General features: G+C 39.8%; 1 pseudogene; it reads right to left on the bottom strand.

The window, feature by feature from the left end:
- Nucleotides 1–9,898: 9,898 nt before the first annotated feature.
- LOC140211124 (ribosome biogenesis protein NSA2 homolog pseudogene) lies at nt 9,899–11,291 on the bottom strand (annotated as a pseudogene).
- Between the last annotated feature and the right edge of the window lie 13,417 nt (nt 11,292–24,708).

Below are 24,708 nucleotides of genomic sequence, written 5' to 3'. Positions count from 1 at the left end.
TCATTTTTCATTTTCCCTGTAGTCAGACATAAATTGGTCATGTGACACCTTTTCATTCAAAAATTGAGTTTTGCTTTTTTTCTGGAATGGATGATGATTATTTACAATCATTTCTGGGTCAAAATGCACTACTTTGGAAATTCATGCAGGTACTTCCAGTCGAGATTCACCTTTGTGCATCTAACATGACAGTTGCATAAGGAATATATCTAACAATGCCTTTCTCTATGTAACATTCTTTCAGAAACATTGCTGTGGAGATGCCTATGCTTTCCTGTGGACACCTATTGTAGGGCACTCCTACGGTAGTATACTTTACTAGTATCGTTAGTCTTATACTAGTCTTACCCACTTTGCTCATGTGTCATTCTCTATTTTTGACACATGTACATGATGTATAATTTATGCTAATTTAATGTGTCAGCCTGCTCCTGCTGACATTTCCCAGCATATACCTAACCAATAGGACTCACCTGCCACTTGTTCCACACTCATAACCTGCAACCTATTTAGCCCCAGTTCTCATTCACAGTTCTTGTTCAGTCATCAGACCAGCCAGCCTCACCCACAAACAGGAAAAAAATCCAAGACAACACACACAAAATTCTGGAAGAACTCAGCAGGCTATGCAGCACCTATGGAAAGGAATAAACTTATTCAACATTTTCATATGATGTAGTTTGACCTTTTCCGAATCCTTTTTATTAACTTAGAATATAAGAATAGAGGAGCGGAGATGATGATATTAATGAATGTGTTCGATCTAATATATTGGTTCAGCCCTGTTTTGTTCTGTTTGTTTTTTTTTGTTTTTTGGGCGTTTTTCTTAGTGATATCTTTTTCTGTTTTTTCTCTTCATGATTAATTATATCAAGAGTTTGGAAGTTAATTACACTTGTATTATTTGTAGCTTCGCTTGTATATGTTTATTATCAATAATGTAGTTCCAATCTCTTTATATCACTATTGTTATTATGTTTATGAACTTGAAAACTAATAAAAAGATTAAAAAAGAATGAAAGAAAGGAATAAAGAGTTGATGTTTCCAGCCAAGACCTTTTAACAGGACTGGAAAAAAAAGATGAAAAGTCAGTTGATCCTAGTTTTTACACTCCCTGCCTAAAGTTTACCTTGTTGCCTGTTGTGTTTAGTTTCTGTTCTTTCTTGTTTTATCGCCCCTTGTGGCTTATTATTTATAGTCTATTATTGAAGTTATTTTTCACTGCTAAATTGTCTCTACTGCTCTACTTTTGGGACAAGCCTCCTCTATAATTCCTGACATAATGTTAACATATTAACGTAATGTCCTTGTCTTGCAATTTACTGTTCTGTTGCTGCGAAATGATAATGTTATGTATGTACTGTATGCCTACGACAAAACAAAACCTGAACTTGAGTTTCTATTTGAATTTCCTGCATTACTCACAATTAATTTGTGCTCCTCCAGACTGGAATGCAGCTAATTTGTACTCCTCTCTGAGGACTAATATCCCAGCAAAAAGATTTGCTTGTGCAGCATGGTGGGATTTAATCAACATTTGCAGGGGGATAGGAACCAAAGTGCCAGAACAGTTTGCGGAGCGGTAGTTGTTAAGACCTCAGACAAAGTCAGGAATCAAAAGTTTGAGCATAGTACAGTGCATGGCCTGAGCTGCATATATTTCAATTCAAGAAGTATCGTAGAAGAGCTTAGGGCATCGATCAACACCTGGAATTATGATATTGTAGACATTAGAGAGACTTGGATGCAGGAGGGGCAGGACTGGCAGCTCAATATTCCAGGGTTCTGCTGTTTAAGACATGACAGAGCATGACGGATTAAAGGGGGGGGGTGGCGTTACTAGTCAGGGAAGTGTCACAGCTGTGCTCAGTCAGGACAGACTAGAGAACTCAGCTAATGAGGCGTTTTGTGTGGAACTGAGAAATAAGAAATGTATGACCACTTTAACAGAGCTATATTACAGACCAGTCAACAGTGGGTGGTTGATAATTGAGTTGAGTTGTTCTCCGATCTTTGCAATCCATTTGCAAGTGTTTTGTCACCATATGCAGAGACATCGTCAGCGCGCTGTTAATTGTAGCGTATCCTCCATATGCTTGGACTTGATATATTTATGAATTAGTTGATTGGTCATCATTACAGGAACTCATTTGTGACACTTTGAGATAATAACTTTCACCTTAAGCATTCGTGGAGGAAGAAAAGTTGCTCCCATGTGAGGGTTTCCTGCAAGCAAGGTTCTCCCAACAGTGAATACACCCAAGCATTTGACGCCCGAAGTTGTTGGAAATAACTCAGAAAATGTGTAGCTTATGTAGCCCCCCTGGCCAGCCTCAAGGTTGCTCGGCTCGCTGTCATCTAGGGAAACAGCACTCGGCCCCACCAAACTGGGTAATTAGTTTGTGTGGATGCTGTGTGAGGTAACCCACCCCGCCCAAATAACAGACAATACACCAGATATGATTAAATGATTTACAGTTTATAGATATTACTGGAACTATATAATTAATAGAGAATAAAATATAAAAGAAAATAAAAGGTGCCACACTTATCAAAGTTCAATCTCTTCGTACACATACAGTTGGAGCTCAGGACCCTTCTTCTTCACCCTGCGACCCCTCGGACCACCTCGACTGGCCGCCTGGGACCAACATTGGTGGTCAACCAGACACTCCACATGAGTCTGTCTCCGTCTCCTCTCTTCACCGAACTCCCTGCTCGGGGTCCAACCCTGCTAGCGGACATCACAACATCTGGTTCATCCTCTGTCTCTCTCTCCCACCTTCTGCCCCAGAACCCTGTGCATACAGTATCTTCAAATACACCAAAAATATAACAAGTATCCCAATTGGTTCGTAACATACTCTTATCATATTCTAGCCCGAAACAAGCTGCTAGCACAAGAACTTTCTCAGCATTTATCATAACAAAGAAGCATTCCCAAGTATAACATAACAAAGAAGCCATTTTAATTAGCCTACGCAGTAACATAAAAGACGAAACCCCCTTACACTTGGGTGGTTGAATTGGTCTCCGATCTTGGCAATCTACTTGCAAACATTTTGTCACCATACAAGGAGGCATCATCAGTGTGCTGTTCACTTGTGATGTGTCCTGTCCTCTGAATGCTTGGCCTTTATATATTTATCGATTAGTTGATTGATCGTCATTATGGACACTCAATTGTGACACCTTGTGATAGTAAATTTCACTTTAAGCATTTGTGGAAGAAGAAAAGTTGCATTTTCCCTTTATTACACCACATCCTTAAGTCTTCAAAGCATGCTTGGGTCTCAGATGCTGATTTACTTGCCAAACCCTGCACCTGGCCCCAGTTCTAACCCAACTTATTTTCCTGCATGTGCCACAGATCATATGAATAAATTGCACAATGGCCACTTGAAGGGCTTTGGACCTTGAATGATTCTGTATCTCACTCTGGTAGGCTGCAACTCAAATGATAACCACCCTACAGCACAATGATTTCAAGGGAATTCTTTTGATTGTTAGAAAGCAGGAGCAAAAATTGTGTTGTGTTTCCATCCTCCCATGGAATGATGTGTTCCAATTCACTAAATGCTTCTTTTCAGTCGATTTTTACTGGTAATCACAACATTTTCCATTTGTGTGTAGAATAGAGTGCTGCCTGATTGCCACTTTCTGGCTTTAAGCACCTTAAGTGAGCTGGCTTAGGCTGCATAAACACGATAAGTCAAGTCTGATGGCATATATTCCATCAGCAGTTTTCTTGTTTATCCACATTTCATTAACACGCCAGAAGATGACTAATGCTCTATTGAAGATTCAGCACCATCTGTTAATGGCAGTCCAAAATCAGGTCAAGCAGCAAAAACGAGCTGATATTTCACCATTTTTCTGATAGGAAAATACATTGCAGCTCTTCCAAATTATGTAGAGACCTTCCAGTGAGATGATGGAGCTTTCGATCACAGCAGCTTCTATGGGGTCAAGCAAAGGTGCCATTGTCCTTTTTAAATGTAATTTTTTATAATTGCAAGATCCAGCTGGACGTTAAGAACTTAAAGTACTGAAGGTTATCCCCATCAGTGAGTTGCTCATTGGCGGAGAAACTGAAGGAGCTGGACTTGTTGCTGATCGAGCTGCTACCTGTGTCAGAGGGGCATTGGAGGAGTTGGGGCACGAAGTAGGTATCTAACAGTGAATTATGAGTGTAGTTGTTTTTCTTATTATCACAAGACCCTGTAGGACATTGTTAACATGGAATGCTGCAAGTCCGATTCACGGATTTATTGGCGGACAGCACGCGTGGAAGGCAGGGGAGCCGCATGGCCTTGGTTGTAGCAAGGACTAGCCTCAAACCATAGTCAGGCCTGTTTGCAGCCACCAAGGAGAGAGGCATCGGTACACTTACACTGGAAGCTGTGTGGCATGGCGTCCAAGCTAGAGTCGGTGCTGCCCCCGAGTGTTCGCTCTGCAGAAGACAAGTTATACATGTGGTCAACTGCAATTTCTACAGCATTCGTGGACTCAGGATCTTGGACTATGTTATTTTATGTGACTGTATTTTACTGATATCTTGCTTGTGTTTGCTATTTCATATGTGTTATATGTGCCTTCTGCTGTGTATGACTGTTCATATTGTGTTGTGCACCTTGGCCCCAGAGTAAAGCTGTTTTGTTTGGATGTGTTCATGGTTAAAAGACAATTAAACTCAACCTTGAACTTGTAGATACTTTTGAAACATAAAGGTTTAATGCATTATAATATAAAGGTGGCAAAAACAAAATAGATAGAAATAATGGTTAGCGTCAAGCAGACATTTTATTTTATCTTTTAAACTAAACTGAGAATATTTAATTTTGGATCATGCAGGGCTCAATATGTTAATCTATTCAAATTGTTTTTGAGAACTGATGCTTTGCAATAGCTGAGTGATCTGCAACTCTGACCATAACAGGATCTGACTGAACAAAAGCAAAAGTCAGAACGCTAATGATCTGCAATAAATCATAACAAATCTAATATCTGCATTTTACAGTTATCTTCAGATGTAAATCTCAAAGTCTCTGCAGAGCTACCACTGGTGAGAGATACAACTGAAGGGTAATTTTGCATAAGACCCTGCTCTTAATGAATAGGGACATAGAAACTTATAATATATAGAAAGCAAAGAATAATTTTAAACAGAAGACTGAATATTATTGGTGCTTCCTAGTCTGACAATCTCCTCAGGAGTAGCATTTACTCAAGGGATTGCACATACCTTTTGCAGAAATCCTCATGAAATTACTTGACCAGTAATTTACTTCTATTTCCCAGGCTTCTGCCTTTGTTACCATGAAAGCCTCCATAAATTTTACCTCTGAAAGCAATGATATAATAAGTAAGATAACTAATGTTTGGCTTTTAATGACAGGTAGAGATAGTAACCATATTTATGTTGGTTTATCCTTTACAACCAGTATCAGTCCTATTAAGCCATGAGCGGATTTCTCTTAGAGCATTGAACACATTGAATCAGCAGGAAAGATGCTGAGCCCGTGGGGTTAATAGTGACCTGTCAAGGAATCTGAGAATTTTTGTCAGCATTGTCACAATGCCATCATCCAAGATAAACAGCATGCTATCAGTATTGACTGATTCAATAGAGCCATTCAAGGTCAAGGGCAGTATGTTCAATCGTGGATTCACCATTTTCGGTCCAAACTGCATCATAAGGTGATTCATCCTTTACCACTTGAGTGCTTCAACAGTTAATCAGGATGAAAAATGACAACAAAGTGCCTCTTAGTAGATGTTTCTAGCAAGAGAGATCTTAGTTTCTACACTGAAAAATCTTACATTATCAGAAATAAAGCTGACAGACATCAGCTCTGCCTGATGCCAAAGCTCTAATACTGGAGAAGATTGTTTCAAAGGCTACTTTGAGACCTGATGGCCTGATAATTAAAGCTATATTGGCAATCTAAAACAAATTGCAAATGAATTGGCAAGCTTCCTTCTACTAAATGTACTGTTGCCATATCTGGAAGAAGAGCGTAAAAAACAGAACTCTCAGTTAAAACTGGGGCTTGATACCTGTACAACAAATTAACAGACATCATGAGAGAACCAAGGGCTCTAGAAATGATGTCAGAGGAAGAGGCAGACACAAGGCTGGTATTAATTTGCTGAGATCAACTGTCACTCTTCTGTGGCCTCCAGTGGTATCGACTATCCACAAGACTGTAAAATTCACAAGACAATAATATACAGGACTCCAGATGTTTGGAGGCATCTCCAAAGAAGTGAAAACTTATACTTCAAAAACCTGATGAGCAAACAAAATAAAGAATCTTCATTTGAAACCCTTCTTGTTCTCAAGGACCAGATTGTTTATAGAATGGCATTCCATCGGGCGTAAAAGTTCAGATAATTCAGACTTTCATAAGCAACAAAACCTAGAACATTTATAGAAAGGTGGGAGGTGGTGCTAAGTCCAAGATATTACATTTTCTTGCTGAATATTGCTCTATTGGAACTGCTTTTATTTCCATTTTTAGTGCAATTTCTGTTGTATGTTTTTTTTCCCAACTGAAGTGCAAGAGAAGTTGTGATTTTTCATTTGGAATGAATTTTTATTATGACTCTAATTTTAATTCCAAATGAAAAAGGTGGAGTGGTGCCATTAGATTGAGATAAATGTTCTGTTCACATTGTAATAGAAGGGAGTTCAAAATTTGAGTGTTACCTTTATAATAAAACCTTCCATCAATGAGGATGCCTGGCTATTTGATAAGATGACCTAATTAGACACCAGAACCATCACCAGCAGATTGCCTTGCAGAATGGCCATACACTAATAGAGCTCATGCATATCATAGTGGGGTTGAGAGAGTAATAATATGTTAAAATGGTAAAGCAAATTCAAAAGACTAGATGTGTCAAAAACTGCTGATAGAAATAGATATCCATTATTACGTTTACTAGATGTTGGATGTTTGGGGACAGTTACATAGGTTCCTTTGACTGTCTTGCAATAGATTTGAGTCTGCCATAGCTCAATGCTAGAATTCTCATCTCTGAGCACAAAAGGAGGGTTTTACTTCAGCTGTAGTGTCAGAGGTGACAAATAGAAATGATCTCATGGATTTTGATCAATGAAGAACAAAATAACTTTCCTGGTCATCGTCACTCAAAAGCATTAGGAAGAAATGTTTTAAGGGCTCTTATCTTCCATTACTTTGTGCAAATTTCCTGCTTCACTCTGTTCTTTGCTTTATTTGTTCATTTATTGTTGATCCCTAGTTGCCCTTGAACTGAATTATAAGATTTAGAGAGCAGTAAAATGTTAAAATATTCCTATGAACTTTGGGAATTGTATTGGAGAGATTAAATAAGGATGGTGGATCTTTTCTTGCAATAGAATATTAGTAAAGCACTTAATTTAATACGAATTTAGTTTGTTTATTATTGTCATTAATGATATTACCTTTTAAATTCCATATTTATTTAATTTTTTAAATTAAAATTCTCCAAGAGCAGTACAGCATTTCTCCAAATCAATAGTCCAGGCCTCCGCATAGCTTCCTAGTAAATAAACTGTCACTCTACCTAATCTTTATGGACAATGAATTACTGCGCCAAGTGTCAAGATTATGAAATTGCGACAAAAATATTTCTTAGGATGACACTAACCAAGGTTTCTACAACAAGACAGTCAAATAAGACTGGAGCATAGGAAGAAATGGATAAAATGAATAAAATAATGCAGGACTTTGACTTATTATGGAGAAATAGGACTTAAGTGAATTTCTATGATCTGGAACTTGTACAGTATATGTGCTGAACAAATCATAACACAAAGAATTTACAAAGCTTAAAAAATTCATTAACACCATTAAACTCTGATAACAAATGCTGCTGACACATAATTAACTTATCTTCCTTGTTTGCTACTGCTGAGGCAGAGTGTAACATGAAAATTAACAGTTGTGTGCAATAATTTTGTCAGTAGTTCAGAAATGGATATCTTCTGAAGTTTAATGTTATGGTTTATGAACTTCAACTACTAAACTAATTAGGAAGATGAAATTCTTTGATAACCCACAGAAACCTGAAATTAAGATCAACAAGAATATCATCTTAATTCTACTTTGGTGGTACTGTGACAGTAAAAACAAATTACTTTGCCCAATTAACAAAGACATCTAAATGGTGACATTTAGATTTGCATCATCTCTGATTTGTCTCAAAATTATGGGGCTTGCCTTCAGAATTTGTTAGTGTTGTGCATATTGTATTATGAGAGATTCCTCACATCTGAAACAACTCTTAACTCTCTTTGGTTAAAATAATGTATATTTAATCTTTATTTTGATAAGCATGCTATACCATGGAATAGTCACACCATGTTATCTTTGCTTTCAGAACCTACAGTGCACATTAGCCGCATTATATAACTGAATTTGCATAAAATTCTTGACTTCTACGGGTATAGTCCTTAAATAGAACATAGAACACAGAACATAGGACACAGAACCTACAGCACATCACACGCCCTTCGGCCCGCAATGTTGTGTCCACTATATAGCCTTCTCTAAAAACTGCCTAGAATTTCCCTAGACCATAGCCCTTTATTTTTCTAAGCTCCATGTACCTACCTAAGAGTCTCTTAAAAGACCCTATTGTATCCACCTCCACCACCGTTGCTGGCAGTGCATTCCATGCACCCACCACTGTCTGTGTGAAAATGTTACCCCTGACATCCCCTCTGTACCTACTTCCAAGCATCTTAAAACTATGCCGCCTCGTGTTAACCATTTCAGCCCTGGGAAAAAACCTCTGACTATCCAAACGATCAATGCCTCTCATGATCTTATACACCTCCAGCAGATCACCATTCATCTTCCATCGCTCCCAGGAGAAAAGGCCAAGTTCACTCATCCTATCATAAGGCATGCTCTCCAGTTTAAGCAACGTTCTTATAAATCTCCTCTGCTCTCTTTCTATAGTATTCACATCTTCCTGTAGTGAGATGACCAGAACTGAACACAGTACTGCAAGTAGGGTCTGACCAAGGTCTTGTATAGCTGTAACATTACCTCACAGCTCTTGAGCTCAATCCCATGGTTGATGAATGCCAACATACCATACGCCTTAACAACACTGCTAACCTGCGCAGCAGCTTTGAGTGTCCTATGATCTCTCCAAGATCTCTCTGATTCTCCACACTGCCAAAAGCCTTACCATTAATACTATATTCTGTCTTAAAAATTTGACCTTCCCAAATGAACCACTTCACACTTATCTGGGTTGAACTCCATCTGCCTCTTCTCAGCCGATTTCTGCATCCTGTCGATGTCCTACTGTAACCTCTGACAACCCTCTAGACTATCCACAACACCCTCAAACTTTGTGTCATCAGCAAACTTACTAACCCACCCCTCCACTTCCTCATCCAGGTTATAAAAATCACAAAGAGGAGGGGTTCCAGAACAGATCCCTGTGGAACATCACTGATCATTGACCCCCCCATGCAGAATATGAACATAGCGAGACAGCTTTAAGCAGCAATTCCATAGTAAGAAATCCTTAAGAGGAAAATGATCATAACATAAGATTTTACATTCAATTTGAGCAGTACACAATTCAGTCACGAAAATAGAATCCTCAGTAAAGGCGATTACACAGATTCCATCGGTGAATTGGGCAAGGAAAATTTGGAAAGTTAGATTACGATATATGCTTATAGATAACAATCACATTAATATACAGAAGTATTAGACTTCATGAGAAAAATTCTGTTGCAAAATATATTAGTAAAAATTACACTATCAGAGAATTCTAACCAGAAGAACAAGGACTAGGAAGCAGCAGCAGTTGAAGAACTTGTAAGAAATAAGCTAAAACAGAAACACTACAGAACTCAGCCTGTCATGCAGTATCTAATGTTGTATATAACGGTGAAAATGGGTTCTTCTTGACACCAAGTATTGGCAAACAGAAGGTGGCCTTGAGCTCTGGATGTGTAACATGTGCCTTCTTGAAATGGAAACCCATATGTAACCCTCAGGTTTGACTGGCGGCCTTAGTCTAGGGAAGACAGTCTCTGGCCCTGCCAAACGTGTGAAATCTGAGGTGCAAAGCCTCTTGTTTGTGTGAATGCTGCGTGATTTGTTCCCCTGTTACAAGTCAGTACCATGAAATAACGGACAGTACACCACATACAATTAAATGATTCAGCTCTATAATTCTTAATTTGACTAGAGGGATAGTAAAGAAAAACAAAAAAAAAGGGCCATTTTAATGAAACAGTCTAATGTGCACGTTGGAGCTCATGGTTACCCGTCCGTTAGTCCTCCATCAATTTACCCCCCCACCCCGCCCCTGGCGTCATCGACTCCCAGCCTCATTCCAAGTCCACTCTGTCCTGCTGTCTACGACCTCTCCATTCTGGCATCTTCTCTCTCCATCTTCTGCCGAACTAAGGACGTCGAACAACTCACTCTCAGGCCTATAACAAGAAAAAAACACTCCCTCCATTGGACGGTGCACATTCCAAAGCCCCCATTATCTCTAGTCATAACTCAAACACTGCTGCTGCAGAATGAACATTACATTAGCAGTGAAACCTTTCCCAGGGTGTTACATGTAGGTCTGATCAATCTTTCATACTTGGGTGGCTTCCAGCTCCAACAAAACAGACTTTAGTAACCGAACAACAGGAATTCTGCAGATGCTGGAAATTCAAGCAACACACATCAAAGTTGCTGGTGAACGCAGCAGGCCAGGCAGCATCTCTAGGAAGAGGTACAGTCGACGTTTCAGCCAAAACCCTTCGTCAGGACTAACTGAAGGATGAGTTAGTAAGAGAGTAACCGATCTCTTCCAAGCTTTCTTTCTCCTTTTACCAGTGTGAATAACCTTCAGAACTTCAGTTTCACCTTGTGCACAGACTTTTGGTAAAGGTACTTCCCACTTGCTAGCTTTCTCTTTTCTTTCCTGTTTGATCATATCGGTCAAGACTTTCACATGTGGTTGTCATTCTCTGTTGATCAGATAGGTTGGTACAGCCCCCTTGGGTCTTTTCTCATCATCGCTCTCATTTCGCTGTTCTCTGTTCATGGATTTTAATGCTCCTCTTCATTTGTACTTTTTCTGAATAACGCTGTTTCTGGTACAATTTGACCTTCAGACCAGTCAACTTTCTAGCTTTGTGTGAGCGATCATTGGGTTCATAGCTTTCCTTCTTCCTTTTCTTCTCATGGTAATCCAAACTATATCCATATCACTTACGATGTATTTTGATATACTCATCCTGTGGCATCTTGGCGCTGTTGGTCTCACTCTTAATGCACAAAAATGAAACAATTAGGTTGTGTTCTCCAGTTGCTGCGGCTGTTGCTGTTGGCACAGACTGTCCTGTCACCCAACCACCATATAGCAACTTAGAATGAATCTACACACAAAGTTGTCCCCAGTTACTTAGTGTTTAGCTAACTGCAACTGTACTGACAATCAAAATAGAGTACATCTAAACTTAAAATTGACATTAACCACTTTCTTCAGGTACAAAAATTTTCAGAAGAGAATGTGTGATTCCAATAGAAAATGGTAAATAAACATTTCTAACTCTAATTGAAATATGATTGTGTTAAATCACTTGCCTCAGTAATTTGTTCCTAATTGTTGTATGTCAGTTTGTAATCAACATGATACATTGGCCCAGAAATTGCTGGGAGTAACAAGCTATCCACACTCATCATTTTTTAAATAGATTCCTTTTTCACCGTCTGGTTGGCAAAGCTGTGCATTTTTTTTTCAAGGAGTCTTTGAGAAATGCCTATTACTTTATTTCCTCAGATCTGTCTGGTATCCCATATGAGCCTAGCATAGTTTGTTTGTTTTGCGAGTCAATTATTGGGCAGATTTACAATGTAGCTCCCCTGCTGGAGCTGACAGAGTGTCATTCAGGCTTCAGTTCTGGGATTGTAGACCTGGGAGAGGACGTTGATGTTGGTTTACTGGTCCTTTGAATGGACCTGGATGATTTTGTAGAGATGGCATTGGTGGTACATTTCCAGCGCCTTGCAGTTCCAACTTATACATAGTCAGAAGCGTATGGAAAGGCAGAGACCAACATTGAAGTTTAGATTATGAGCTTGCTGCCAGTTTTGAAAACTTACTTTTCAAACATCCTGTGCATCAGTCAGTCAAAGAATGACACATTGAAGGCAATGTTACGGGAACTGGTCCATGTTTTCTCGGCATATCAGAGAATCTTTATTGTCAGAGTGCTGCATCAGACAGCTGGAGCAAGTTATATGACATATGAACTTGTCGTATGCTGAACTGAGAGAGTCAGCCAGAGCTGGGAACTCACCTGGAACATAAGCAAACTCTAGCAGTAATTTTATTCTATACTTCTCCAATGACATACAAAGACTGTAACATTAAAACAGTGAGCTGTTTTAATGATACCACTCTCGGCCTCGTTGGTGAGAGAGAGAGACAGCTTGTGGGTGTCAGTGTTGGGGTGAACAACGTTTTTTAAAATAGACTCTGGGGGCTTTGCTATTGCTTGCATGGCGGATCATGGGGTCTGATGCTTTTACTGAGGCAGGTGGGGCAGGGTGAGGGAGGCTTTAGGGATCTAACATTTTCCTGTCATTCATTCTTTGGGGGGGGTGGTTTTCTTCTGTTTCATGGATGTCTGTGGAGAGTGAGAATTTCAGGCTGTATACTGTATACCTTCTTTGATGTTAAATGGAACCATTGAACCATATTGAAATGACCTTGATTCTAGAGTCAAGGAAAGAAAATCTGTTCTGCTGTCTTCCTAAGAGCAATATATGTTTTCTTCCTGCACATTAAAAAATTGTGAACTTTAAAGAGAAATTACTTGGAGTTCTAACACAAGAAAGTAGCATCTATCATTAGAGGCCCCCAACATCCTGATTAAGCCCTCTTCTCAATATGACAATCAAGCAGGAGGTGAAGAAGCTATAGGTCCCATACCACCAGGTTCATGACACTACAACCATCAGGCTCGTGATCCAGCATAGATAACTTCATTTACCATACTCTGAACTAAATCTATGACCTACAGACTCACACTTTACAACTCATGCTCTCAGTATTATTCTTATTTGCACAGTTGAACTTCTTTTGCACATTGGTTTATGTATTGGTATTTGTCTGTTTATGTATAGCTTTCATAAAATTCTATTGTATTTCTTTTTTTTTCTGTAAGCTCCTGTAAGAAAATGAATCTCAGGTATATAGAATAAGTACTTTGATAATAAACTTACTTTTTACTTTGATAAAATTTAGCAAGTTGACATATTAAAATATGCACTTGGCAGACTGACATATGAATCATCCTTGTGACTTCTATGACTTGTTGGATTCTTCTTTTCCAATCTCCAGATACAGTTTTGTTTCAATTTTTATTTTTGGAAAAGCTGCTCTCTGAGGAAAATAAAAGATTAATTTTATTACATGATACATAATTTGTGTCAAAATATTAATTGTGTCAAAATATTAATTAAACTTATGATATGGCAATAGTTGATATAAAAAGAATAATTTGTTCTCAGAGCCTGCAATATCATTTCCTTCAATCTTAATTGAAGAAACAATTTATATTATTTACACAACTGCTAATTCTGACACATGAGGGTATTAAGATTTAGTTTTACAAAGAGCACTTCCATTTCTGTGTGCTATGATTACTTATGTTATCCTATCAGTCCTGGGTATGACTCTAAACTGCAACCAGTAATGAGGCTGTGATTGGGGACTTTCAGGGCTTTGGGGAAAGTGGAGTTGCCCCTCAGTCATTCATTGCTCCCAGGGCCGCTCTGACCCGGAGCAGTAGCACCTGCAAGGGTTCTTGCTCAGGATATGAGCAAAGGCCAATGGCAGATTTCAGTAACTGAACTTATGACGGAAAAGGCGTATGAGCTAGGATCTCAAATGTCAACGGCTATAGTACAAGCGGATGAACATTTGGGAAGAGAAATGGTGATTTCTTTAGTTTGCCCAATGGAAGGCAATAGCAAAACCCTGTTGTTAGATACTAGGTTTCCTAGAATCTATTTGCTAAGAAAACCATGGTCAAACATCACAAAATGCATTACACAACAACAGCGTCAAGAGGATCTTCAAGATAATTCTGAAGATGCTTAGCTTGGTAGGGTTGATTCTGGGCAGCAGGGGTTCCCCGACCGTCATCAAGCTACTACTCATAAAAATCAAGTAACACAAAAGAAAATTATTGCCACTGGGAACGTAAGAACCCTATATCAAACAGGAAGATTGGACAATGTGATAAATGAAATGGAAAGACTAAAGATTAACATCAAAGGAATTAGCGAAGTTCGTTGGACAGGTGCTGGAACTGTCAGAATAGAAATAAAACACTAATTTTTTTCTTGTGGAACATCCCATACTAATGGAGTAGGAATTCTTATGGATGAAAATATGTCAAAAAGTGTTTTAGGACATTGGGCAATATCAGAAAGAGTACTCCTTGTTAGATTCAGAGGACAACCATTTGATTTAGCAATTAAACAAGTATGTGCACCAACAACAGATGGAACAAATGAGGATATAGATTAATTCTATGAAGAGCTTGAACAAGCAAAGAATGGATGCAAATCTCAAGATATTGTTATTGTCAGGGGAGATCTAAATGCTAAAGTAGGACAAGGTGCTGATGGACATACCATTGGAAAATTTGGACTAGGGGAAAGAAATGAAAGAGGTGAGAAATGGGTAGAATGATGCAAGATGAATAACCAGGTCATTATGAATACCTACTTTAAAAACCATTCAAGATGCTTGTGGACCTGGAAAAGTCCAGGTGATAACACTAGAAATCAAATTGACTTTATTACTATAAACCAAAGATTTAGAAATTCAAAGACTCAATACAAAACATATCCAGATGCAGACTGTAATAGTGACCATAACACTGTAGTATGTCATGTGAAAGTAAAACTAAAAAACTAAAAAAGCAAATACCTGAAAAATCTCTTGACTACTTGCAATTAATCAAAGAAGAAAACTTAAGACAAAAATTTACAATTGAAGTAAGGAATAGGTTTCAAAGTCAAGAAATAGAATCTGTTTAAGATGATAGCAATCTTGTAGAAATGAAGTTTAACTCTCTAAAGGATGTCTTGGTAGAATCAGCAAAGTCAGTGATTCCTAAAAAAGAAAAAAGCACAGAGAATAAATGGATGATAGATGAAATCAAAAATCTAATGGAAACATAGAAACATAGAAAATAGGTGCAGGAGTAGGCCATTCGGCCCTTCGAGCCTGCACCGCCATTCAGGATGATCATGGCTGATCATCCAACTCAGAATCCTGTACCAGCCTTCCCTCCATACCCCCTGATCCCTTTAGCCACAAGGGCCATATCTAACTCCCTCTTAAATATAACCAATGAACTGGCCTCAACTGTTTCCTGTGGCAGAGAATTCCACAGATTCACCACTCTCTGGTGAAGAAAGGAGACGGAAGAAAGCAAATCCTATAGAATACAAGTCCTTAGATAAAAAAGTTAAAAGCTTATGTCAAAAAGCCAAACAAGAATGGTTAAACCAGGAATGTGAGCAAATAAGAAGAATCCTTATAACTGATCCAAAAAGGTTACACCAACAAATCAAGAATATCACTGGTAAAAAGCTCTTCTGTTCGTCAGGTGGAATTTTGAAAGCAAAGGACGGTATCATTATCATGGAAAAAGATGAGATTATGAACAGATAGACTGAGTATATTCAGGAATTGTTTGAAGATGATCGAGGCGAAAAACCAGAAATTAAGAACATTGAGGTCCAAGTATTTTAAAATCTGAAGTTTGTAATGCATAAATAAGAAGAAGAAAGGAAAGGCAGCAGGTCCTGATGAACTAGTAATAGTAAATAGAGTAATTAGTAAATAGACTTAAAAGAGAGCAGTTTGTGGAAGTCGGTCATTTTTCTCGGCAGTTGAACGGGGCAGGACTGCGCAAGCGTGTGTAAGTTAGCCCGTGAGGCAGTGGGAGTATTTAAAAGAGAGCAGTTTGACGGAGCGGGCGACATTGTAGCAGGCAACAGAGTAGTGGGAGACAGAGTAGGAAGGCTTTGACTTGAGAGGCTTCAGCAAGCAGAGGCTGAGGACGAGCTTCACTCCAAGTGAGGTAAGGCCGGGTAAGTTCTTTTAAAAGGAGAACGGTCTGCAGCAGTATTTTATTTGAAGCAAGCAAGGCAGCGAGGCTGTAGCGTATTCAGTAGGTCATGACAGCTGAGATCGTTCCCGCGGTTTGTTCATCCTGCAGCATGTGGGAAATCAGGAATTCTTCCAGTGTCCCTGATGATTACGTGTGCAGGAAATGGGTCCAGCTGCAGCTTCTGGCAGACCGCATTGAGCGGCTGGAGCTGCGACTGGGGAACAAGGACATGGCAGACCAATTGAATAACTACTTTGGTTCTGTCTTCACTAAGGAGGACATAAATAATCTTCCGGAAAGCGTAGGGGACCGAGGGTCTAGTGAGATGGAGGAATTGAGGGAAACACATGTTAGTAGGGAAGTGGTGTTAGGTAAATTGAAGGGATTAAAGGCAGATAAATCCCCAGGGCCAGATGGTCTGCATCCTAGAGTGCTTAAGGAAGTAGCCCAAGAAATAGTGGATGCATTAGTGATAATTTTTCAAAATTCTTTAGATTCTGGACTAGTTCCCGAGGATTGGAGGGTGGCTAATGTAACCCCGCTTTTTAAAAAAGGATGGAGAGGGAAACTGGGGAACTATAGACCGGTTAGCCTAACATCGGTGGTAGGGAAAATGCTAGAGACAGTTATCAAAGATGTGATAACAGCACATTTGGAAAGCGGTGAAATTATCGGACAAAGTCAGCATGGATTTGTGAAAGGAAAATGATGTCTGACGAATCTCATAGGATTTTTTGAGGATGTAACTAGTAGAGTGAATGGGGAGAACCAGTGGATGTGGTATATTTGGATTTTCAAAAGGCTTTTGACAAGGTCCCACACAGGAGATTATTTTGAAAACTTAAAGCACATGGTATTGGGGGTAAAGTATTGATGTGGATAGAGAATTGGTTGGCCCTCTGGAATTTAGAAGATTGAGGAGGGATCTGATTGAAATGTATAAAATTCTAAAGGGATTGGACAGGCTAGATGCAGGAAGATTGTTCCCGATGTTGGGGAAGTCCAGAATGAGGGGTCACAGTTTGAGGATAAAGGGGAAGCCTTTTAGGACGGAGATGAGGAAAAACTTCTTCACACAGAGAGTGGTGAATTTGTGGAATTCTCTGCCACAAATAACAGTTGAGGCCAGTTCATTGGCTATATTTAAGAGGGAGTTAGATATGGCCCTTGTGGCTAAAGGGATCAGGGGGTATGGAGAGAAGGCAGGTACAGGGTTCTGAGTTGGATGATTAGCCATGATCATACTGAATGGTGGTGCAGGCTCAAAGGGCCGAATGGCCTACTCTTGCACCTATTTTCTATGTTTCTATGTTTCTAACAAATTATCGCCCTTGAAGATTATGAAATTGAAAAACTTACTGATTTAATCAATGACATTTATCAGACTGGAATAATACCAGAAGAGATTTAAAAAATCAGTATTTATCACTCTTCCTAAGAAACCTGGAGCAATAGAATGTGAATTACATAGGACCATAAGTTTAATGAGTCTTATCACTAAGATACTTCTAAGAATTTTGATGACAAGAGCTAAAAGTAAGATACAAGCTGAAATAGGTAAAGAACAATGTGGTTTTGGGAAAGCCAAAGGTACAAGAAACACGATATTGATGTTAAGGATACTATCAGAACAAGCTATTCAAGTGCAAAAAGGTTTGTTTGTTTTATTGACTACACAAAAGCACTTGATAAAGTGAAACACAGTAAGTTATTTGAAATATTACAGAAAACTCTAGATCTAGATTCAAAAGACCTCTGCCTAATCAGAAATCTGTACTGGGAACAAAGTGCCACTGTAAGAATAAATGGAGAAGTGAGTCAGTTTACGAAAATCAAGAGAGGCATTAGACAAGGGTATATTTTCTCCCCTGATTTGTTTAATGTGTACAGTGAAACAATATTACAAAAAATAAGAGACATCTTGGGTATCAAAGTTGGCGGTGAGAACATCAATAATTTTAGATATGCGGATGACACTGTATTAATTGCAAGTACGGAAGAAGAACTACAAAACTTAATTGATGTTGAAGAAAGTGCAAAAATGGGTCTATCTATCAATTGCAAAAAGACAGAATATATGGTGATATCCTTGTTACTTGTTACATACACCTGTTAGGGTGCATTCTCCAGTTACCTTATAAGGTAACCGCAGCCTTCAGCCAGGAGCAGATGTCATCAGGTGGTTCCCAAATAGAAGGAGAATCCTATCTGCATGTTGAGAATAAACAAGTACAGAGCTTTTGCTACATAGGAAGCTGTGTGACATCAGATGGCAGGTGCGATATAGACATCAAAAGAAGAATAGGGATGGCAAAAGACACCTTTACAAGAATGAAGTGTATAGAAACATAGAAACATAGAAAATAGGTGCAGGAGTAGGCCATTCGGCCCTTCGAGCCTGCACCGCCATTTATTATGATCGTGGCTGATCATCCAACTCAGAACCCTGCACCAGTCTTCCCTCCATACCCCCTGATCCCCGTAGCCACAAGGGCTATATCTAACTCCCTCTTAAACATAGCCAATGAACTGGCCTCAACTGTTTCCTGTGGCAGAGAATTCCACAGATTCACCACTCTCTGTGTGAAGAAGTTTTTCCTAATCTCAGTCCTAAAAGGCTTCCCCTTTATCCTCAAACTGTGAACCCTCGTTCTGGACTTCCCCAACATCGGGATCAATCTTCCTGCATCTAGCCTGTCCAATCCCTTTAGGATTTTATATGTTTCAATCAGATCCCCCCTCAATCTTCTAAATTCCAACGAGTACAAGCCCAGTTCATCCAGTCTTTCTTCATATGAAAGTCCTGTCATCCCAGGAGTCAATCTGGTGAACCTTCTTTGTACTCCCTCTATGGCAAGAATGTCTTTCCTCAGATTAGGGGACCAAAACTGCACACAGTACTCCAGGTGTGGTCTCACCAAGACCTTGTACAACTGTAGTAGTACCTTCCTGCTCCTGTACTCGAATCCTTTCGCTATAAATGCCAGCATACCATTCGCCTTTTTCACCGCCTGCTGTACCTGCATGCCCACTTTCAATGACTGGTGTATAATGACACCCAGGTCTCGTTGCACCTCCCCTTTTCCTAATTGGCCACCATTCAGATAATAATCTGTTTTCCTATTTTTGCCACCGAAGTGGATAACTTCACATTTATCCACATTAAATTGCATCTGCCATGAACTTGCCCACTCACCCAACCTATCCAAGTCACCCTGCATCCTCTTAGCATCCTCCTCACAGCTAATACTGCCACCCAGCTTCGTGTCATCCACAAACTTGGAGATGCTGCATTTAATTCCCTCATCCAAGTCATTAATATATATTGTAAACAACTGGGGTCCCAGCACTGAGCCTTGCGGTACCCCACTAGTCACTGCCTGCCATTCTGAAAAGGTCCCGTTTATTCCCACTCTTTGCTTCCTGTCTGCTAACCAATTCTCTATCCACATCAATACCTTACCCCCAATACCGTGTGCTTTAAGTTTGCACACTAATCTCCTGTGTGGGACCTTGTCAAAAGCCTTTTGAAAATCCAAATATACCACATCCACTGGTTCTCCCCTATCCACTCTACTAGTTACATTCTCAAAAAATTCTATGAGATTCGTCAGACATGATTTTCCTTTCACAAATCCATGCTGACTTTGTCCGATGATTTCACCGCTTTCCAAATGTGCTGTTATCACATCTTTGATAACTGACTCCAGCAGTTTCCCCACCACCGACGTTAGGCTAACCAGTCTATAATTCCCCGGTTTCTCTCTCCCTCCTTTTTTAAAAAGTGGGGTTACATTAGCCACCCTCCAATCCTCAGGAACTAGTCCAGAATCTAACCAGTTTTGAAAAATTATCACTAATGCATCCACTATTTCTTGGGCTACTTCCTTAAGCACTCTAGGATGCAGACCATCTGGCCCTGGGGATTTATCTGCCTTCAATCCCTTCAATTTACCTAACACCACTTCCCTACTAACAAGTATTTCGCTCAGTTCCTCCATCTCACTGGACCCTCTGTCCCCTACTATTTCTGGAAGATTATTTATGTCCTCCTCAGTGAAGACAGAACCAAAGTAATTATTCAATTGGTCTACCATGTCTTTGCTTCCCATAATCAATTCACCTGTTTCTGTCTGTAGGGGAGGGAACCTACATTTGTCTTTACCAGTCTTTTCCTTTTTACATATCTATAAAAGCTTTTACAGTCCGTTTTTATGTTCCCTGCCAGTTTTCTCTCATAATCTTTTTTCCCCTTCCTAATTAAGCCCTTTGTCCTCCTCTGCTGAAATCTGAATTTCTCCCAGTCCTCAGGTGAGCCACTTTTTCTGGCTAATTTGTATGCTTCTTCTTTGGAATTGATACTATCCCTAATTTCTCTTGTCAGCCACGGGTGCACTACCTTCCTTGATTTATTCTTTTGCCAAACTGGGATGAACAATTGTTGTAGTTCATCCATGCAATCTTTAAATGCTTGCCATTGCATATCCACCGTCAATCCTTTAAGTGTCATTTGCCAGTCTATCTTAGCTAATTCACATCTCATACCTTCAAAGTTACCCCTCTTTAAGTTCAGAACCTTTGTTTCTGAATTAACTATGTCACTCTCCATCTTAATGAAGAATTCCACCATATTATGATCCATACTAAACTAGGCATGACAACTCGCCTCAGCGCACTGAAATGTTACGTTTATCCGGTTATGTTACATGGCTCAGAATGTTGGACAATATCTAGTAACATGAGGAAACGACTGAAGCAGCAGAGATGTGGTTTTTGAGGAGGATGCAAAGAATATCATGGATGAAACGAGTATCTAGCGAGGATGTCATGAACAGAGCAAGCACAAAAAGTGAAATAATGTATGAGATCATGAAAAGGCAATGTAACTTCATTGGACATGTGATTAGGAAAGAGGAATTAGAATGCATGGTAATTATGGGAAAGATTGAAGGGAAGAAATCAAGAGGAAGGCAAAGACAAATGATGATGGGGACAGCAGCCAGAGAACTGGAAATGAATACCAATGAATTGATCCACTTGACCCGAAACAGGAATGAGTGGGCCATGGCAGTCAAAGCTCAAACTGGGCACGGCACCTGATGATGATGATGATGATGATGATGTAATCCTATAATAATGATTACCCCATATCTTGTGTCACTATCAAAATACATAATTTGTGGCACCAGAAATTCAATGGAGAGGAGCTAATTCAGGTTTGACTGTTCAGTCGTAGAGGGTTGAAAGACACAGACGCAGAACTGACCTTGCAAAACAAAATGGGGCAAGATGCTTTAAATCTTTGATTTCTTATTGCATATACATAAATATCTTAAACAAGCAGCAACCAGCCAGCCTTCAACACAGGCGTTTCTTTAAAAAAAACTGCTGCAGGACAACTTGCAATTCTTTATTCTGTCAACAATGAGAAGAAAAGGACTATTACACAATAAGATAATTCTTTTTGGAGATATTTCCTCTAAGAGGAATCCCTATGGGTTTAAATAGATAATTCACAAAAATAATAGAATTGATATAATGTGCCTTTATAGATTGTTATTTTAAATGGTGCAGTATCATTACTCTAGCAATTATTTCAGTATTTTATAAATGGCCTTACAGATACTTACATATTCCTGTTCTTGGGATAAAGAAGCAATAATATCAAAAATGCAGGTAGAAATTTTACCACTGATGCAAGATATCCAAATGACTTTTGATTATATTCTTTGTATTTTGATGTGCCAAATGTATCTCAGGATAATTGTTTAGCATTATGTTGTGTAACTCCAGAACCAATCGAAAGAACATGGAAGCTCGGGATAACTTGTCTACTTAGTTTCACTTTTAGTGAGGCGTGCACATATGACATAGTAGCATAATGATGTATGCCATTCACATACTTCTTACATATAACCCAGAATGAATTATGAAAACAAAGGATGCTTAATCAAACACTATACAATATTACTCAAATATTACTTAAATATTAAACACACTATACTCCACACTGATTAGCTATGAACTCTAACTCAAAAGAGAGTGCATCTCAGCTCAAATATGTAATGTATTGCTCTCTAGTCATCTATATATTTATACAGTATACTATATAATACAACTGCTATATGGACATCCACAGCATAGTGAATTTTAAATTGCCTCAATCTAGCCTAAAGATTTAATCACTGTGGAGGATTTCTTACTCTTCTGGGACTGCAAGAAGTGGTTCTGACAGCTCTGGACACCTTTCTTCTCCAACAATTGACTCTGGTCTCCTCAACTGATCGATATGCTGTCTCCAGATGACATCAGATGCAATCTGTGTAGGAAAAAGGTCCAGTTCTGTCCTTAATCTTTCCAACTACACTCTTTTGATCACCTCTGGAGTTCCACACTAGGACTGCTTGTCCAGGAGCAAAACACTGAGTCTCCTTGTTTGAGGAGTCCTCAACTGGTCTCAGCTATTTACCTTGTGTACTCCTTCTGAGATTGGGTTTGAGGAGATCTCAGTTTTTTGTGACATATGGTGGCAGCGGTGGGATGGCCAGTTGCAAAACTAAGCGTGCTTTTAAAAAATGAACTGGGCTACAGTCTCAAAACCAGCAACTTCAGATGAAGAATGAGGATGAGTGGGAGACAGCGGTGACATCAGAGGAAGAGGCACAAGGGGCAAGATCAAAAACCCGACAGCTGCAGCCTGGGCCATCGCCGGAAGGGGGTCCCTCAACCCTAGAGGTGGTAAATCTCTTCAGGGACGTTTTAGCCACCCAGCAGAAGAGAGATGATATCTCCAAGAGCTCCAGGGCCTACAGATCTCACTGGAGGCCTCCCGACAGGTGGTCCTATAGCCAACCCCAGCAGGGCAGTCCCCCACAGCAGAAGGTGGGAGCCTTAGACTGGAACTTCCAATTCCAGCACCCAGAAGGGGAGGTCCACCTGACACCTCCAACTTTGGGCAATCGGTGGTATCTTCCCCTGGCAGACTGGGTAATCCTTCTGTTCACCCCCCCAGCAGTCCAGCATAAGGAACCCAAGATACCAGTGTATCAACAAGGTAAGGACATTGAAAATTACCTTCTACATTTTAAACAAGACAAAAACTGGACAAAACAATATATATAGCAACCCTCAAACTAAGCACAAAAGAAAACTAACCTCAAAGCCTTGGTAACCTGAGGCTTATAACTGCTAAGCCCCTCCCCCTAGACAAACCAAAAGCTAATTAACTCAATTATCCAATTAAGGATGGTATCCTCCACCATCAGCACAGCTGTGCAGGTTGCTGCTGCCTCTGTATGAGACAGCTCCATGCAGCAGCTCTGGTTCAGACGCAGTCACTATTACAGCTGGGGATGAGTGTTTTATTGAGTGTGCCATGTGCTGTCTGTAATCAGTGACGGGCCTTTGTCACACACCTCAATCTCCACATAAGGCAACCTCCGTTCATCCTGCTCTGGTAAAAATGGGGCAACTGGAGTTTCTGCTGCATATTTCCAGAAGGTGCTGCACAAGAGACTTCTGAATAAGATACGGATGCATGGAGTCGGAGGAAGTGTATTGGCATGGATAGTGGATTGGTTAACCAATAGAAGGTAGAGAGTTGGTATAAATGGATGTTTCTCCGGTTGGTAGTCTGTGGTGAGTGAGGTGCCGCAGGGGTCAGTGCTGGGCCTGCAGCTGTTTACTATTTCCATTGATGATTTGGAAAAGGGGACTGAGTGTAGTGGAGCAAAATTTGCTGATGACACTAAACTGAGTGGAAAAGCAAATTGTACAGAGGATGTGGAGAGTCTGCAGAGGGCTATAGATAGGTTAAGTGAGTGGGCCAAGGTCTGGCAGATGGAATACAATGTTGTTAAATGCAAGATCATCCACTTTGGAAGGAATAATAGAAGAGCAGATTATTATTTAAATGGTGAAGGATTGCAGCATGCTGTTGTGCAGAGTGACTTGGGAGTGCTTGTGCATGAATCGCAAAAAGTTGGTTTGCAGTTACAACAGGTTATTAAGAAGGCAAACGGAATGTTGGCCTTCATTGCTAGAGGGATTGAATTCAAAAGCAAGGAGATCATGCCGCAACTATACAGGGTACTGGTGAGGCCGCACCTGGAGTACTGTGTGCAGTTCTGATCTCCATACTTGAGGAAGGATACAGTATACTACCTTTGGAGGCAGTGCAGAGGAAGTTTACCAGGTTGATTCCAGGGATGAAGGAGTTAACCTATGAGGAGAGATTGAGTTGCCTGGGACTATACTCTCTGGAATTCAGAAGAATGAGAGGGGATCTTATAGAACATACAAAATTTTGAAAGGAATAGATAGGAAAGAAGTAGGATAGTTGTTTCCATTGGTAGGTGAGACTAGAACTAGGGAACATTGCCTCAAGATTCAGGGGAGAAGATTCAGGATGGAGATGAGGAGAAACTGTTTTTCCCAGAGAGTGGCAAATCTGTGGAGTTCTCTGCCCAGGGAAGTACCTGAGGCTTCTTCACTAAATATATTTAAGAAACAGTTAGATAGGTTT

Source organism: Mobula birostris, chromosome 2, assembly GCF_030028105.1.
Source record: "Mobula birostris isolate sMobBir1 chromosome 2, sMobBir1.hap1, whole genome shotgun sequence".
In the NCBI taxonomy this organism is placed as follows: Eukaryota; Metazoa; Chordata; class Chondrichthyes; order Myliobatiformes; family Myliobatidae; genus Mobula; species Mobula birostris.
Note: the sequence above shows the minus strand (reverse complement) of the source record. Positions and strands in the feature narration are given on the sequence as shown.